This window comes from Loxodonta africana, chromosome 16 (assembly GCF_030014295.1).
Source record: "Loxodonta africana isolate mLoxAfr1 chromosome 16, mLoxAfr1.hap2, whole genome shotgun sequence".
NCBI classification, from domain to species: Eukaryota; Metazoa; Chordata; class Mammalia; order Proboscidea; family Elephantidae; genus Loxodonta; species Loxodonta africana.
The window spans coordinates 22682976-22702086 of NC_087357.1; the positions used below are offsets into that span (position 1 = coordinate 22682976).

Sequence of the window (19111 nt, forward strand, 5' to 3'; positions counted from 1 at the left end):
TAAAAAAAGAATGAATCAGCTATGAAAGTACCTGGAAAAGGAATATTCTTGGCAGAGGGGGCAATAAACAGAAGGGACCTGAGCCAGAGATGAGCTTGGGATGGTTCAGGAGCAGAGAGATGGCCATGGGGGCTACAGCAGAGTGAGGGAGGGGAGGATGTTGGAGGGTAAGGGAAGAGAGGGCGGCAGAGACAAGAGCATGTAAAAGCTTGGAGGCTCTGGAAAGCTGTTTGTTTTTGAGAGGGAGGGGTGCAATCTGAGACTTTGGGTGGAGCGGAAAAGGAACTGGGTCCTTGGCCTCATTCTATGATCTTTTCTGTATCTTCGTCTTTGCTATGATCTTCATCTTTGGTCTCTGGTATTGGCCACTATTGGAAACGAGAGCTGAGTCGAGGCCCTAGTAAGCCCTAGTCAAAGTGAGAGCTCTTGATTATGGCAAACCCATCACACCAAGGCCATTACACTGCCCTGGCTGGACCCAGCCACCTCACTTGGGTTTTCCTCCTTACAGTGTCCCTGACTCACCTGAAAGATCTTCTGGCCAATGCCATTACATCTTGGAAATCATTCCTTATCTGTCAGGAGGCTTTCATGCTTCTCCAGGTAGAGCGTTTGAGGTGAAGATTAGTTAATGTAATCTTAAAGCCCTCTAATAAATTTCCAGCAACGTAAGACCACCAGATAATTCTCCCTAGGGTCACTCAGAATTCACAGCTCAGTTCCCATAATTAGCATTTCTTTTATGTTTGGGCCCTTAAACAGGGTGAAGAGCTCCAGTGATAATATTTTACCTAGTTGAGGTTTAAAAGAAAGCTTTAGATACAATCTCAAACTGCTTCCAGAGTGGTTAATAATAACAGCCATAGAGTAAGTACTCCATGGTTTCAAAGCAGTGCTGCATACTTGGCTCGTTTAAAGGTAAAAGTATACCTCTGGTTTACCACCCTTTATCTACTTCGAAAAAAGACTCCTTTTCCTTCTCCTTCACCTCCTTTGCCTCCTCCTTCATCATCTTCATCATCATCTAGCCCTTTGTTGGAAAGCACTTAGCTCACTAATAGTAATTAATACTTCCCTTACAATGTGCAAATATGTGTTTCTGTTTCATCCTGCTTTAGACGTTGTTCAAAGAACAAGATCCTAATGTGGCTATCTTCTAAACCATGCTTTCAGAACACTGATTCTTAATTTGTGGCCCATGAATGACTTTAGAGGGAGGCTGTGAACCCGCTGAAATTGAATGCAAATTTATATATATACATTTTTTTGTCCTTAAGAGAGTCTGAAGTTTCATCAAGTACTCACAGTGCTCCCTGACCCCCCAAATTTAAGAACTACTGCTTTAAAGACTTACTGACCAGTCAATTACAATTATCAAAGGAAAACTCTATGCCAATTTATAATTGGCAAAGGAAATGTGCTAGGATTGAAGCTCAGGGAGACTACGATTCTGAAATACCACAACTGTCAGTTACGGTCTGTGAATGCAAGTGGGATTGATACCTGGTTCATATGAAATTTCCCTTGCACAGGAGTGAACATATTCCTACGAATTCTTATGGTAACTGCAAATACTATATAGCACCCACTATGGTAGTTTGAATCCGCCAGCTGCTCCTTGGAAATGCTATGGGACAGTTCTACTCTGTCCTATACAGTTGCTATGAGTCAGAATTGACTCGACGGCAGTGGGTTTGGTTTGGTTTTTATGTGCCAGGCAGCGTTTCAGTGCCTTATATATTTTAACTTTTAATCTTCACGACAACTCTATAAAACTGGTGCTATAATTAGCCCTGTTTACAGATGAGGACAGGTGCACAGACACAGAGAGATAAAACCGTAGATTGAGTTTACACTCAACATTCCAAGACCCTTAGCAATTCTGCATAATGTGGTTTGCCAAGCTGCAGATAACTCAGAGTAATAGTCACGTTGGACATGCCTGCACGGCGGCTATGTTGTAATCTTGAAGCACATGCCTAATTAATAATAGGGTTCTTACATGTGCCATCTCTGGTTTTGTGAATAAGAACAGTCTACGAGGTCACATGAAGCCAGCTGACACCTCTGCTTGATTAGAATTTGGCTAAGAGTCATTGTGGTTTATAAAATGAGGTTATTGACCAAATAGGAAATTTTATTGTTGTAACTACCAAAAAATTTGCACCGTGTACATAAAGCATGCCACAACTCTGTAGAGCTTAGAGCCAACTAAGCATTAGTTCTTGGAGGTTAAAATTTCATTCATCCAAGAATTTGCTCAATTGATCAGACTTTAGATATAATTCATTCTTTATCTAGATGATGTTATTCAATAGTTAATGAGCAGGTGGACTCTAAATTGAGATGGACTAAGACAAGAAGGAGCCCTGGTGGTACAGTGATTAAGCACTTGGCTGCTAACTGAAAGGAAAGTGGGAGAAAGATGTGACAGTCAGCTTCTGTAAAGATTACAGCCTTGGAAGCCCTATGGGGGAAATTCTACTCTGTCCTACAGGGCTGCTATGAGTCAGAATCACCTAGACGGCAGTGGGTTGGGGTACCACATAAGAGCATGGCTTATAAATAACCTAGAGCAAAGCCAGCATTGTGGATATTAAGATTTATTTAATACCACCTGTAACCTATAGGGTTGCTGTGAGTCAGAATCGACTCAATGGCAACGGGTTTGTAACCTAGCATAGTTGCACGGAATTCCACAATTTCTGCACATACGCTTTATTTATGTGTACGTTCCGGTGACTCATAGAAGTGAAGGAGGAACGGTGGATTAGAACTGAGAGCCTCTGCAAGAAGTAACCGTAAAATAATTTGATAAAGAAGAGTATTTCACCATCTCATAAGCAGAATTGGATGTGTAATAGGAACCAGGTGAGGTATAAATTGCCCTAACTGATTGAAGGAAACCCTGGTGGCACAGTGGTTAAGTGCTACGGCTGCTAATCAAAGGGTCAGCAGTTCGAATCTGCCAGGTGCTCCTTGGAAACTCTGTGGGGGCAGTTCTACTCTCCCCTGTAGGGTCACTATGAGTGGAATTGGGGTTTTTGGTTTTAACTGATTGAAGGTTAGGATCAGTGATCTGACCATTCAGTACCATAACAAAACGGGGCTAATAGAGGCAATTATGCCCTGTAGTCTTCTACCATCTGGATTATGGAAGATCTAGGGAGCTCTGGAGCCCCACTGGCTCAGTAGTTAAGAGCTCAACTGCTCATCAAAAGACTGGCCTGTCCTTGGAAACCCTATGGGGCAGTTCTACTCTGTCCTATAGGGTCACTATAGTCAGAATTGACTCCATGGCAACGAGTTTTAACAGAAGGGACCCCTGGTGGTGGAGTGGTTAAAGCCCTTGGGTGCTAATCAAAAGGTTGGCAATTCAAACACACCAGCTGCTCCTCGGGAGAAAGATATGACAGTCTGCTTCTTTAATGCTTTAAAGCCTTGAAAACCATATGGGGGGCAGTTCTACTCTGTCTACTCATAGGGTTGCTACGAGTCAAAATTGACTCGATGGTAGTGGATTTGGGTTTTGGTTATTCTCTAATAGCTCAGTTTCATCTATGGAGATCATCTTTTTAATCCATTTCAAATATTTATGGGATAATGTGAGGATGACTACCAGTTAGAAAAATTTTGGTTAAAGCCACAGTTGATTGTGTTATGCTTATTCAAGTTTTGCTCTAGACCAAAGAATTTAGAAATTGGAAACTGGATCGATAAGCTCTTCATTTTGGAAATCTTTTCTTTTGGGAAATCTGTAAAAGCTAGAGACAATTATAAGGTGTATGTTCAGAACACCCAAGAGAATAAATTTTCCAAAAGAAAATCTTGGCATTCCTGTATGTACTTGAAAGTAGTAAAACTAAATTTCTTTAAAATATTCTCAAAATGAGCCTTAGTTGACCTTAGACGCGTCTTCCTCAAAATTAGAGTTAATAAATGAGGTTCTAGCTTACCGGAACAAATTAGAAAAAGTATAATCTACATGAAAAGTAGTTCTGCTTTTCTTTGTTTTCTTCATGAAAATTCTTTCCTTTTTGACACAGGTTGACTAATCAAATGGAGGAAAAATAAAGATGAGTCTGTCTCCAGCCATATCTAGCTTTCTCTTTTGAGTAACTTCAAGTTACTAGTATAATGAGTATATGTGTGTCCTTGTAATATAGTGGGTATATGTGTGCTTGCCTTCCAGCCTGTGCTACCGTTGTTCTCAATTGTGATACTCTATTCCATGGTGTACCACCACCCACTGGTTGGCTGGTTACTGCTGGAGATCTGAGCCCCTATTCTTCCTTGTATTATGCTGCTCTTACTATTAGGGTCCAGGGAGCAGGAGGGATGAGAAATCTGCTTCCTCCTCTCTACCAATCATGGATAACATGCCTTCACCAAGACCTACCAAGCCCCGGCTCCCAAACTCTGTGGTTCACACTTCCCTCCTTGGATTCACTTTCTGTTCCTAGACTGTTCCAGGGCTGTTGAGAGTTTTTATAGCCACTCCCACTCTCCTTAATTAATTCATTAGTGAATTAATCATTTCTTGTATTTAGACATTCAGCAAATAGATTTGAGCATCTGCCTTGTGCAAGGCACTGTTAGATGCTAGGGATACAGGGGAAGGGAACAGGAGAGCGACATTTAAGAAGGAAAGGCTGACAGTAAATGACTAATCCTACAATTAAGTATTTAATTGTGAGCACGATAAATCCCACGAAGGAGCAGCATATAGCAAAGGGCTTGCCTTTGTCTCAAGGTTCATAAAAGCTTTCATGAGGTGGTGGGTGACGTTTGAGCTGAGTTACGAAGCATGAGTTGGAGGGAAGAAGGAAGGCATGGGGGAGACCATGCCAGGCAGAGGAAACAGCTCGCACAAGGGAAAGGCAGAGCCTTGCGTTCTTTTTGTTTATTTATTTTATTGTACTCTAGATGAAAGTTTACAGAACAAACGAGTTTCTCATCAAAGAGTTAGTGCACACATTGTTCTATGACGTTGGTTAACAACTCCACAGGTCAACACTCACCTTTCTCAGCCCTGGGTTCCCTATTACCAGCTTTCCTGTTCCCTCCTGTGTTCCAGTCCCTGCCTCAGGGCTGGTGTGCCCCTTTAGTCTTGTTTTGTTCCATGGGTCTTTTCAATCTTTGGCTGAAGGGTGAACCTTAGGAGTGACCTCATTACTGAGCTGAAAGGGTTTCCGGGGACCCTATTCTCAGGGTTTCTCCAGTCTCTGTCAGGCCAACAAGTCTGGTCTTTCTTTTTGAGTTAGAATTTTGTTCTACATTTTCCTCTAGCTCTGTCCAGGACCCTGTATTGTCATCCCTGTCAGAGCAGTCAGTGGTGGTGGCCAGGCACCATCTAGGTTTACTGGACTCAGTCTGGTGGAGGCTGTGGTAGTTGTGGTCCATTAGCCCCTGGCATTCTTGGGAAACTGAAAGAAAGTCAGGGTAGGTGAAGTTGGGGAGTGAATGGAGATGAGGTGGTGAGACTTGCAAGGACAGATAATGTCAGGTCTTAGAGGACCTGTTAAAGACTTTAGTCTTCATTTTAAAAGCTATAAGGAATAGTTGAAAAAAATTTAATCACTTGGAGTGGGGTTGAGGTAGGGAGATGAGGGTGGGGAGGGGCAAACTTATTTCCCAGGCTCCCTTGCAATTTGATTCAGCCAGTGGGAGGGGCTGGCAGGCAATAGGAGGGCAGAATGAGGGTAAAAGCTGGGTATCCCCTCTGCTTCAGCTTCAGGTGGCATCTACAGCAATCTCCTGGTCCTCTCTCCTTGGTGCCAGCTCTCACTCAAGTGATTCTGGCCCCTGGGCTCTGTTAGTACCTCACTTTGTCACTTCAGCCCTAGAGAGGCTAGCAATCTTGTGCTGTTGCTAATCTCTGGGCTGCTTCACCCTCCTCTTGTGCCTTTTCAGCTCATCCAAGACCTTTATAAGTAGTTCCCCATGTTAAGATCCCGCTACTGAATTGCCAGGTCTCTGTGTAGCCCAAGCAGTTTGTGCTTTACTATTAACCCAAAGGTTGGTGGTTCAAACCCTACAAGTGGCACTGTGGAGGAAAGTCCTGGCTATCTGCTTCCATAAAGATCATAGTCAAGAAAATTCTGTAGAGCATTGTTCTACCCTGAGACAGATGGGGTTGCCATGAGTTAGAATTGACTCAATGGCGTTGGGATTTCTTTGGTTACCGACCTGCCTGGCAGAGCTCCTGACTGCACTATGTCTAATACAGAGGATAGATTGAGGTAATGCCTCTGAAGTATTTAGGACAATGCTTGGCACATTGTAAGAGCTCAATAAATGATACTTAAAAAATGGACTCACTTTCTTCCCACATAAGCTCCCTGCTGTAATTTTCTCTGGCCAGAGGCCTGCACGCATCATAGCTCCTGAATCTCTGCCCACCTTCTCCTCCTTGAAGGTGGTCCAAGTCAATGGACTCGGGCTTCTGTCTGATTCATCCTTCTCTAGTCTTTCCAGGGTAATGGTTATATGAATTCTTCCCTACCATTTTGGACACATCACAATTTTATTTTTAATTTTCCAAAAATTCTTACTATGACTTATACTGTCCTGCTTTATGCAGTCTCTTCCTGGCTTTTCAACCCCGCCCTCTGCCATTTTTCCCTTACTCACTTCACCCCAGTCCACACTGGCCTTTTTTCGGTTCTCTGCTTCCCTCAGGGCTTTGGCACACATTGTTCCCTTTTCTTGGAAAAGCTATCTCTGGGCTCCTTTCAGCCCAGTTCCTTCTCACAGCTCAGCCACCATTTAGCTCTTTCCCTTAGAGAGGCCATCGCAGACCACCTTATCTCTTGTTGGTCCCGTCTGTTATTCTCTGCGACAGATGCTATCTGGATTCTTCATTGTACTTTTCGCAATGTATTCTGATTTTGCTTACTTGTTGATTACGTGGTTTCCAACTGCCTCCCTCTCTGCCTGCCGTAGTCACTAGACTACTGATTCCACCAGGACAGGATCCATGTGTGATATCTTCATCTGTGTAATCTCAGTGCCTAGCAAGATGCCTGGTGCAAAACAAGTTCTCAGTCAATGCATTCTGAACAAATGAATGTCTCATGTCAAGGTTCCCTAGAAGTCTAATACTGATCATTTCTGGGATTCACTTCTCTTCCTTACATTGGTACATGTGTTGTTCAGAAAGCCAAGCAGAAGCCTCCGGTCACCATTGCTCCTTGCCTGGGCCCTGCATGGTGCATTCAATGGTGGGAATCTGTGCTGGCAGTTCCATCTCCTCTACGACATGTGTGGCTGCTGGGAACTTTGCTGTGCTCCAGACTTCAGAAAATGACTTTTCACAGTCCTCTTACCCCTTACATCCTTCTGAGGACTTGCCACCTCCCAGGCCTTGCGTCCGAATGAGCTCAGGTCTGAACCACAATCTGCAGCTGCAAGCTTTGTTTCCCTGCAAGCCAATGCCCGGCTTCAACCTTCTTCTCAGGCAACCCCTCTGGCTCACAGTATCCAGCTTGATTCCACAGGAAGAACAAAGACCCCAGTCAAGAAGCTTCTTATTTTTTGGCTCTCAATAACAAAAAGGCTCTTAATTGTAATTATTCGGCCTCCCTCAAGGGCTTAGGGAAACTCAAGACTCAAAATACAGAGCTGGGCTGCATTCTTGGGAGAAGGGAAAAAGATACCTTTTATTCCTTCAGAATGAGCTAACAGTTGTTATATAAAAAAAAAAATGATATGCAAGCAAATTTTTTTCTTCTTTTTATTGTGCCTTAAGTGAAAGTTTACAGTTCACATTAATTTCTCATACAAAAACTTACACACGCATGGTTATATGACCCTACTTGTTCTCCCTATACTGGGACAGCACACTCCTCCTCTCCACCCTGTTTTTTCCCATGTCCATTCAACCAGCTCCTCTCCCCCTCTGCCTTCTCATCTCGCCTCTGGACAGGAGCTGCCCACTTAGTCTCATGTGGCAAGCAAATTTCTTAATTACCCTGCTCCACCAGTTATCCCATCCAGTGCCGCAGTTCCCTTCTAGAACTGGTGCCCTGCCCTGAGGCACAGCTGGTGGCTAGAAGTCTGAACGCCTACCTAGTTCCTGCCAGCCATCATTCCTGGGGGACTGAGCCTTGTCCCATGAACCCTCCTGGTCCCAGTGGATGTCTGGGTTGGACATGGGCTTGAAGCACTCTTTGGACAGTGTGTCTTAACATAACTGGCTTTGGTATCCAAGGATGCTTTCTCATTCCCCTTTCCATTTGGCTCTGCCCACCTTACTTTCCCCACCAAGCTGAGGTCCTGGCATGCCTTATACCTGAACATGAAGTCTATACCATCAAAAGACATGAAGTTTGGGCCCAGTCTGGTCCTCTTTAAGACTTGGAAGCAAGTAGATACGTAAGGGAAAATATTACAGATTTTTTAGCTTGGGAACAATAGCTTGGTACTAAGGAAATAGTTGTTTGAGCCTGTAGGCTGAGTCCACTTTTCTTGGAGTATTCTGCTTTCTCTTGCATACATATGTGATGGGTAATGCTTGAGATACTTACTGATGAAGATCAAAGACTACAGCTTTCAGTATGGATTACGCCTCAACATAAAGAATACAAAAATCATCACAACTGGACCAATAAGCAACATCATGATAAATGGAGAAAATACTGAAGTTGTCAAGGATTTCATTTTATTTGGATCCACAATCAATGCCCATGGAAGCAGCAGTCGAGAAATCAAATGATGTATTGTGTTGGGCAAATTTGCTGCAAAAGATTTATTTAAAGTGTTAAAAAGCAAAGATGTCACCTTAAGGACTAAGGTGTGCCTGACCCAAGCCATAGTATTTCCAGTGGCCTCATATGCATGTGAAAGCTGAAGAATGAATAAGGAAGACCAAGAAAAATTGATGCCCTTGAATTACGCTGTTGGTGAAGAATACTGACTATACCATAGACTGCCAGAAGAACAAACAAATCTGTCTTGGACGAAGTACAGCCAGAACGCTCCTTAGAAGCAAGGATGGTGAGACTTCTTCTCTCTTTGGACATGTTATCAGGAGGAACCAGTCCCTGGAGAAGGACATCATGCTTGGTAACGAAGAGAGTCAGTGAAAAAGAGGAAGATCCTTGATGAGAAAGATTGACACAGTGGCTGCAACAATGGGCTCAAACATAGCAATGATTGTGATGATGGTACAGGACCAGGCAGGGCGTATTTCTCAACTTTCTTATTTCTTTCATGTTTTTGAGTTATGCTAGCAGCCGTATCTGTGCTCAAAATTAAATATGAGTCAGGAATGCATTTGGCTGCAAGTAACAGTGGTTTAAACAGATAGAGATTTAACACAAAATCTAGGGTGTGTGATTGGTGTTGGGTTTGGACATTAAGTTCATATCAAAGACAGAGCTAAGGGCAAAAAAAGTGAAAAAGCAGCAGTGCCAGTTGTGTTTGTTCCCTTTTACCTGGAAAGCAAAGCTTCTTCAGAAGCCCTTGAAGTTGGCTTTCTCTTAGGTCGCATTACCCAGAACTGGGTTACATGGTTACCTTGGCTGCAGAGACAATTGGCATATTAGGGAACAATATTATCATGATTGGCTTAGATATCTTGATTCATTCTTTGCTCAAGTCGGGGAAAGAGGTCACTCTGAACAAAGCCAGGCTTCTGTTAACCAGGAAGAAGTAAGGAATAGATACTGGATGGGCAGGTCTCAATGTGTGCCCCAAATCAACTAAGCAAATCTAGAAACCCCCAGGCCAATGAACTTGATGCATATTCTTGAAACTTTTTGAAATCAATTATAGTGAAACCTGTGAGAGCCGGAACTCTATGCAACTGCCTTGTTTTTCCAGGTCCCGTAAGTTGCCTGCCTTCGACAGGGTGCATTCTTACCACTTTCTATCGCTTGTTTTAATGGAAAATACTTGGATTTTCCTTCTCTGTCTTATAGCGACCCTACGTAAAACAGAACAAAACACTACCCAGTCCTGCCCCATCCTCACAATCATTATTTTGCTTGAGCCCATTATTGCAGCCATTACGTCAATCCATCTCACTGAGGGTTTGCTTCTCTTTTGCTGACCCTTTACTTTACCAAGCATGATGTCCTTCTCCAGGGACTGGTCTCCCCTGATAACATCTCCAAAGTATGTGAGACACAGTCTCGCCATCCTTATCTCTAAGAAGCATTCTGGGTGTACTTCTTCTAAGGCAGGTTTGTTTGTTCTTCTGGTAGTCTATGGTATATTCGATATTCTTCACCAATACCATAATTCAAAGGCATCAATTCTTCTTCAGTCTTCCTTATTCATTGTTCAGCTTTCACATGCATATAAGGTGATTGAAAACACCATGGCTTGGGTCAGGTGCACTTTAGTCCTCAAAGAGACATCTGTGCTTTTTTTTTTTTTTAACACTTTAAACAGGTCCTTTGCAACAGACTTGCCCAATACAATATGTCTGGATTTGTTGACTGCTGCTTCCATGGGCACTGATTGTGGATCCAAGCAAAACAAAATTCTTGACAACTTCAATATTTTTTCTGTTTATCATGATGTTGCTCTTGGTCTAATCGTGAGGATTTTTGTTTTCTTTATGTTGAGGTGTAATCCATACTGAAGGCTGTAGTCTTTGATCTTCATCAGTAAGTGCTTCGAGTCCTCTTCACTTTCAGCAAGCAAGTCCTCTTCACTGTCATCTGTGTAATGCAGGCTGTTAATGAGTCTTTCTCAAATCTTGATACCCCAACCTTTATATAGTCCCACTTTTCACATTATTTGCTCAGCATACAGATTGAATAAATATGGTGAAAGGATACAACCCTGACACACACGTTTCCCAGTTTTAAACCATGCAATATCCCCTTGTTCTGTCCGAATGACTGACTCTTGGTCTATGTACAGGTTCCTCACGAGCACAATTAAGTGTTCTGGAATTCCTATTTAAAACGTTATCTATAATTTGTTATGATCCACACAGTTGAATGCCTTTGCATAGTCAACGAAACACAGGTAAAAATCTTTCTGGTATTCTCTGCTTTCAGCCAAGATCCATCCGACATCAACAGTGATATCCCCAATTCCACCTCCTCTTCTGAATCCGGCTTGAATTTCTGGTAGTTCCCTATCAATGCACTGCTATAACTGCTTTTGAATGATCTTCAGCAAAATTTTGATTATGTGTGTGAGATTAATGATATTGTACAATAATTTACACATTCTGTTGGATTGCCTTTCTTTGGAATGGCACACATATGGATCTCTTCCAATTGGTTGGGCAGGTAGCTATCTTCCAAATTTCTTGCCATAGATGAGTGAGTGCTTCCAGCATGGCATCCATTTGTTGAAATATCTCAATTGGAAATCCATCAATTCCTGGATCCCTGTTTTTCACAAATGTCTTCAGTGCAGCTTGGACTTCTTCCTTCAGTATCATCGGTTCTTGACCATATGCTACCTTCTGAAATGATTGAATGTTGTCCAGTTCTCTTTGGTACAGTGACTCTGTGTATTACTTCCATCTTCTTTTGATGCTTCCTGCATTGTTCAGTATTTTGCCCAGAGAATCCTTCAGAATTACAACTTGAAGCTTGAACTTTTCCTTCAGTTCTTTCAGCTTGAGAAATGCCGTGTGTGTTCTTCCCTTTTGGTTTTCTAACTCCAGGTCTTGGCACATGTCATTATATAATACATTACTTTGTCTTCTTGAACTGCCCTTTGAAATCTTCTGTTCAGCTCTTTTACTTCATCATTTCTTCCATTTGCTTTGGCTACTCTACATTCAAGGGCAAGTTTCTGACTCTCTTCTGACATCCATTTTGGTCTTTTCTTTCTTTCCTGTCTTTTTAGTGACCTCTTGCTTTCTTCACGTAAGATATCCTTGATGTCATTCCACAACTCATCTGGTCTTCGGTCATCAGTGTTCAATGCATCAAATCTGTTCTTGAGATGCTCTCTAAAATCAGGTGGCATATACTCAAGTTCATACTTTGGCTCTTGTGGACTTGTTCTAATCTTCTTCAGCTTCCACTTGAACTTGCATATGAGCAATTGATAATCTGTTCTGCAGGCAGCCCATGGCCTTGTTCTGACTGATGATATTGAGCTTTTCCATTGTCTCTTTCCACTGACGTAGTCAATTTGATTCCTGTGCATTCCATTTGGTGCGATCCAGGTGTATAGTTGCCATTTTTGATGATGAATGCAACACCATTCCTCTTTAATTTGTCCTCCCCAGTGTAGAAGACCATATGATTTTCCCATTCAAAATGGCCAATACCAGTCCATTTCAGCTCACTAATGCCTAGGATAATGATCTTTGTGTGTTCCATTTCATTTTTGACAATTTCCAATTTTTCCAGATTCATATTTCATACATTCCATATTCCTATTATTAATGGATGTTTGCAGCTCGTTCTTCTCATTTGGAGTGGTGCCATGTCAGCAAATTAAGGTCCAGAGAGCTTGATTCCGTCCATGTCATTAAGGTTGACTTGACTTTGAGGAGACAGCTCTTCCCCAGTTGTATTTTGAATGCCTTCCATTCTGAGGGGCTCATCTCTGGCGCTATATTAGACAATGTTCCGCTGCTATTTGTAAGGTTTTCACTGACTAATATTTCTTCAGAAGTAGACCTCCAGGTCCTTCTTCCTAGTCTGTCTTAGTCTAGAAGCTCAGCTGAACCTGTCCCCTTGGGTGACCCTGCTGGTATTTGAATACCAGTGGCATAGCTTGTAGCATCACAGCAACACACAAGCCCCCACAGTACAATAAACTGACAGATGTGTGAGTAGTCAATATGCAGGATGGCAGAAAAAAGATTAAAAATGTTCTTGAAAGACTGAAAAGTGGAAAATGGACTAAATAAAGCAATATACCATGTACAGAGATAGATGTGTATCATTTGCACAAGGGAAGAATGGGGAAAGCCTGGCTTTCTTGAAGCTTCTCTGCTGGTACAATCAGCAGGACCAGCTTTTGGCAGGATTTAGTCAGACACTCCTCACGAAGGTATAGACTCGAACATCCTGAAATATTACCCTAAAAACAAAGGTCAGCTAGTTTGGGTAATGGAAAGGCTGGAGTACTATACATGTACAATTTGTAGTGATGTCTGATGTCACTTTTCTCAGTCCTGAAATTAGCAACTTGTGTCCTCTCTCTTTTTTTCCTGATCATTCTGGCTAAAGTTTATCAATAGTATTGATTTTCTCCAAGAATCAGCTTTAATTTAAATGATTTTTTTCCCTACTGCTTTTTTTTTGTTTTTTATTTAATTAATTTCCACCCTTATCTTTATTATTTACTTTTTTTGTTTTGCTTACTTTGGGTTTAATTTGTTCTTTTCTATTTTTTTTTTTTAAGGTGGAAGCTGATGTCGATGATTTGAGAATTTCTTAAGAGGTGTTTTAGTGCAATAAATTTCCCTCTACATATTGCTTTAACTGCATCCCTCAAATTTTGATATGTTGTATTTTCATTATCATTCAGTTTATAATACTTTGTAATTTCTTTCCATTTGTCTTTCTCCTTTAAACTGTGATTTATTTAGAAGTGTGTTAGTTTCCAAATATTTAGAGGTTTTCCAGATAGCTTTAAATTCTTGATTTCTAATTTCCACTGTGGTCAGTTTTCCCATTATAAGAGAGAATAGATTTTATATGGAGTCTGGTGGGGCAATGGTTAAGAGCTCAGCTGCTAACCAAAAGTTTAGCAGTTCGAATCCACCAGCCGCTCCTTGGAAACTCTGTGGGGCAGTTCTACTCTGTCTATAGGGTCACTAGATATATTTTATGGCCTAGAATACGGTCTTAGTAAATGCCTGTGTGTACCTGAAAAGAATATGTATTTTTTTGTTGTTGAGTGGAATGTCCTACAAATATCAATTAGGACAAATTTGTTGATGTTGTAGTATATAAGCCTTGTATATCCTTACTGATTTTCTGCCTACTTGTTCTGTTAGTTATTAAGAGAGGGGTGGTGAAATTGCTGGCCGTAATTGTGGATTTCTCTACTCCTTGCAGTTCTGTTAGTTTTTGATTCATGCATTTTGAAGCCATGTTACTATATGTATACGTGTTTTGAATTGTATCTCTTCTTGATGAATTGACCCCTTTATCAATATGAGATGATCCTCCTTGTTACTGGCAATGTTTTGTATACTGAAATCTACTTTATATGATATTTATATAACCATTCCAGCTTTGAGTAGCATTAGCGTGATATAATTTTTACAAGCTTTTACTTTTAACCTATTTGTGTTTTTAAAGTGAGTTTCTTCTATATGATTTATGGCTGGGTTTTGCGTTTTTTCTCCAATCTGACAATCTCTGTCTTTTAGTTGGAGTGATCACTGACATGGTTGGATTTAAATCCACCATCTCACTTATGTGTTTTCTGTTTACCCATCTATTCTTTCTTTCCTTTTTCCTCATTTACTGTCTTCTTTTGGATTTATTGAATATTTTTTATGATTTTACTATTTTTTTTTGTTGATGTATTAGCGACAATTCTTTGTTTTGCTTATATAGTGATTGCTCTAGGAGTTAGAGTATACATCTTTAATTTATCACAGTTTACCTTCAAATAGGATACCACTTTAGCATAGTATAAGAAACTTACAACAGAATACTTCACCCTTTAGGGATTTTGTGCTATTGTTGTCATAGATTTTATTTATACATTTTTATAACCCCCATAAAACACTGTTATTATTTTTGCATTAATACATCAATTATTTTTTAAAGTGCTTTTGAAAATCAGAACTTTTTTTAAATTTACCTATATATTTATGATTTCTTAAGCCCTTAATTCTTTTCTGTCAATTTATATTTCCATTTGGTAGCATTTTCTTTCCAAGTATAGGATTTCCTCTAACATTTCTTGGTATGTGGATCTGCTGGTGATATATTCTATCAGCTTTTATATGTTGGAAAAAGTCTATTTTGCTTTGTTTTAGAAATACATGCATACACACATATATGTATATATACACATACATATACATGTTATATAGAAGAAAAAAAATCCCTTGCCATTGAGTCAATTCCGACTCATAAGGACCCTAGTTAACGGAGTAGAACTGCCTCACAGGGTTTCCAAGGAGCAGCTGGTGGATTTGAACTGCTGACCCTTTGGTTGACAGCCATAGCTCTTAAGCACTGCACCATCAGGGCTCCACATATTACATATGTATACATATATTTGGAGAAATAATTCTAAATTGACAGTTTTTTCTTTCTGTACTTTAAAGATGCTGCTTCATTGTATTCTGGTTTGCACATTTCTGATGAGAAGTCTGCTGTCATTCTTATCTTTCGTTCTCTGTATGATTGTTTTTTTCTGATTGCTTTTTAAATTTTCTCTTTATCACTAGTTTTAAGCAATTTGATTATGATGTGCCTTGGTATAGTTTTCTTCATGTTTCTACTTGGAACTTCCTGGATTTGTGAGTTTATGGTTTTCATCAAATTTGGAAATTTTTCATCCATTATTTTTTTCAAATAGTTTTGTTCTCTTCTCTCTGTCCACTCCTCCTCTTCATCTTTTTTCACTTCCTTAGGTGAAAAAAGGGACTCCAATTTCATGTATATTAAGCTCACCTATGCTCTGTTTTTGGAAACCCTGGTGGTGTAGTGGTTAAGTGCTACGGCTGCTAACCAAAGGGTCGGCAGTTTGAATCCGCCAGGCGCTCCTTGGAAACTCTGTGGGGCAGTTCTACCCTGTCCTATAGGATCGCTGAGTCGGAATCGGCTTGACGGCACTGGGTTTGGGTTTTTTTTGTATGCTCTGTATATTTTCTTTTTTCCCCTCCGTGTTTTATTTTGGATAGTTTCTATCTGCAATGTTTTCAAGTTCTTTAATCTTTTTTTCAGTAATTTCTAACTGCTATTAACCCCACACAGTTCTGTGTGTATATGTGTGCATGTTTTACAATTTTCAATTAAAAAAAATCGTTTCTAGTTGCTTGATTTGGCTATTTTATATTTTCTATTTCTCTACTTAACATGCTCGATCTTTACTGTTTTGAACACACATAGTTAAAATCACATTTTAAATGACTGTCTACTGATTCTGTCATTTCTGTAACTTCTCAGACTCTCTGGATTGATTTTTCTCCTCATTATGGTTCATACTTTCCTGATTCTTTTCGCATGGTGGGTACTTTTTGATTGGATGGCAGACATTGTGAAGTTTATCTTATTGGGTGCTGAGTCTTTTAATTTCGTATAAATATTTTTGGGTTTTGTTCTGGGACACAGTTATTTGGAAGAACCTTGATCCTTTTGGGAGTCTTTGAAGCTTTTTTAGGCAGGACTAGAGAGGCATTTACTCTAGGGCTAACTTTACCCCAGTACTGATGCAAGACCTTCAGAGTCCTCAACCCAATGCCCAGTGAACTATAACATTTTCCAGTCTGAGTGACGGGATCAGGAACAATTTCTAGTCTTGCATGATCACTGGGAACCTTTCCACTCTGGTTAGTGGCAACAGGAACAATTCTCCACCCTGCGCAAGCATTGGTGATGGTTCTCTTTACTCTTTATGGGCAGTTCTTCCTCGGCCTTGGGTAGTTTCCTCGCATGCATGTGCTAACCAGTACTCAGCTGAAGACTGGAGTGAGACCTACTACACATCTCCAGAGCTCTTCTCTTCCTCTTTGAGGCTTTCTCCTGTGCAGAACTCTATCCTTCTGGCTCTAGCTGCCTTGGTTTCCCTGGTCTTCCAGTTCTATCTCCTCAACTCAAGGAATCTGCCTAACTTTTCTTGGGTTACACCTTTCCATACTGCAGCTTGGCAACTCCCTCTAAACAGTAAGATGAGGCAATAGTAGGGCCTACCACAGCTCATTTGTTTCCCCTCCTTCAAAGACCACTGTCCTACACTGCTGCCCAACGTCCATTGTCTGAAATCATTGTTATAGATATTTGGGCTGTTTTTTAAGTTGTTTTGGGCAGGACAGTGAATCCAGTCCCTGTTGCTCCATCTTGGCTGGCTAGACTGGATTACTATAAATTATTGTGGTTCTGTCTATAAAACAGATTGCTAAGAGTGTCGCCTGTTTCCAAAACGACTCTCATTTAGTAATCTGAAATACTCTCATTGCAATCTACATCCCCATCAGGTGCAGTAACTGTTGTGCAATGCCTGTCACATCAGAGTTGCCTGCAAAAGAATTTTTCATATGACAATCTAATATTCCATTCTGGCTTAAGTTATAAGTCCTAAAATGCTCTCTAGACTTTGTTTCTTATTACTTTCTCTTCTTCAGTGACCTCATACCTTAAGACTTTCCTTTGTTTTCTCCCTTTTCCCCTCTGTCGGAGACCAGTAATCTGTTCATGAAATTTCATGATGTTTTGGGATTAGAATTTATCCTATTCTAGCCAGCATACCATCTTTGAGCACTTAGATGTGTGCTTGGAGCTCAAAGGGCTTGATGTGCGTGGGTTGAATAAAAACAGCATCCTTAACCTCAAGAAAACTCAAGATCTTTTTATACAAATAACTGCTCCTACTAATCACTCCTACTGTTTAAAAGAGGGGCACATCTGCATTTTAGGATGGATTTATATACAGAAGTAGAAAGTTCAAGCAAAGGAATTCTTGTTTTTCTTGTTGCTCCTTAGCTTCACCAAGTGTTTATTGAGTGCTTGCTATAATTAGGACATTGTAGTGTTACCTTGGAGACTGAGGCATGTCACTGACATCGGTGGGTTTATAGTCTTGTGAAAGACTGACACAAATTGATAAATACTCAAGATGTGGTACTGCAGTAAATCTTTAAGATTTCCTAGGAAGACGTGATTATTGAGGGCTGGAGAGATTAGGGCAGCCTTAGAGAACTAGTTCAGGAAGGAAATTTGGAATTTAAGGCAGAGAGGCATGAACAGAATTAGAAGTCAAAGAGCACATGGCTTGTCTAGGGACAAGGTTGAAAGGTTTAAGTGAAGGGATCCTGTTGGAGAATAATGGATGAGAAGTTGAGTCCTATCTGTGGAGACCTCACATGCCAGGCTAAGGCATTTGGATTCTGGGGAGCTATGGCTGTTTTTTGGTTGGGGTGCACATGTATAAAGATTTGTTTGGAATAGGCAGGGTGAGGGTCAGTGTGTACAGGAGGGACAAGGACTGGTGGGCAGTCTTGAGGCTGGGGACTATGTCTCAATCATCTTTGAATTCCCCAACCCTTGACTGCCTATAAAAAGTTATCATTTTTCCTTCTAAATTGTTAATGCTCTTGATAGCCGTTGGTACTGTCAATGGCATAATACATATTTTAAAGAACCACTCTCAACCCAGTGCTTCACTCTAAGGGCTGAAGGTTGAAAAAGTTGGAATCAAGAGTCTTTCAAACCTTATTTGTCTCCCTTTTAATTCCTCATTTTCCTCCTCAAAGAAAAAGGTACTCAGCCACCTTTTTTAGAAATTACACAACGTGGTTATTGGTAATCCCTCCCCCGCTAATAAATTCGCACCGTCTCACACATCTCGTTAAAAAGGACAGACCACACACATATACATAAACCCAGCCAGCCCACGCACACACTCCCAACATAGCCTAGCAGAGATGCAAACTCCCAGATGAGCAGAGCTCAGACACACACACACACACACACACACACATTCTCTCTCTCTCACGTTATCCAACGCCTAGGCCAAAGAACCATTCGTGTAGACACGCAAACCTTACGCTTAGCGGCGCAGATACTCGCTTGTATGCACACATTCTACACAAAGACCCACCGCAGTGCGCACCTCATACCAGACCACCAGGGCCCCCAGGCCCCACCCCAGGCCCGGTCCGGGAGCGCCATCGCCAACACCGCCCTGACTCCAGCCTCCGGGCGCGCTAGGTGGTATCACTGCAGCGCGCCGCTTGCGTCATCAGGGCGCGACATTGCAGCAGGCACCCGGCTGAGACTTGAAGTGTGAGCAGCTGCAGTCACTGAAGCCAGAGAGAGGCTGGTGTGAGAGCCGTGGGAACGGGTGCGGGCTGCGGGAGGCTGCTTGGTGCCGGGAGCGCCAGGAGCGCCAGGACAGGTGCGTGGTCACCCTTCCCCGCAGGACTTGGTGCGACTCTTGCAAGTCGCCGGGGGCTGTCCGTGTTCCCCTTCCCCCTGCCCCCGAGCTGTGCCCC

At 41.5% G+C, this 19111-nt stretch overlaps 1 protein-coding gene across 3 annotated transcripts in view; it reads left to right on the forward strand.

The window, feature by feature from the left end:
• Positions 1-18871: 18871 nt before the first annotated feature.
• GPAM (glycerol-3-phosphate acyltransferase, mitochondrial) overlaps positions 18872-19111 on the forward strand; it is a 36099-nt gene continuing 35859 nt past the window's right edge. For all 3 annotated transcript variants that reach the window (XM_003409120.4, XM_064269332.1, XM_064269333.1), the window contains exon 1: positions 18872-19014. The gene's annotated coding sequence lies outside the window, so the exon portion shown is untranslated. The remainder of the gene's footprint in view (positions 19015-19111) is intronic.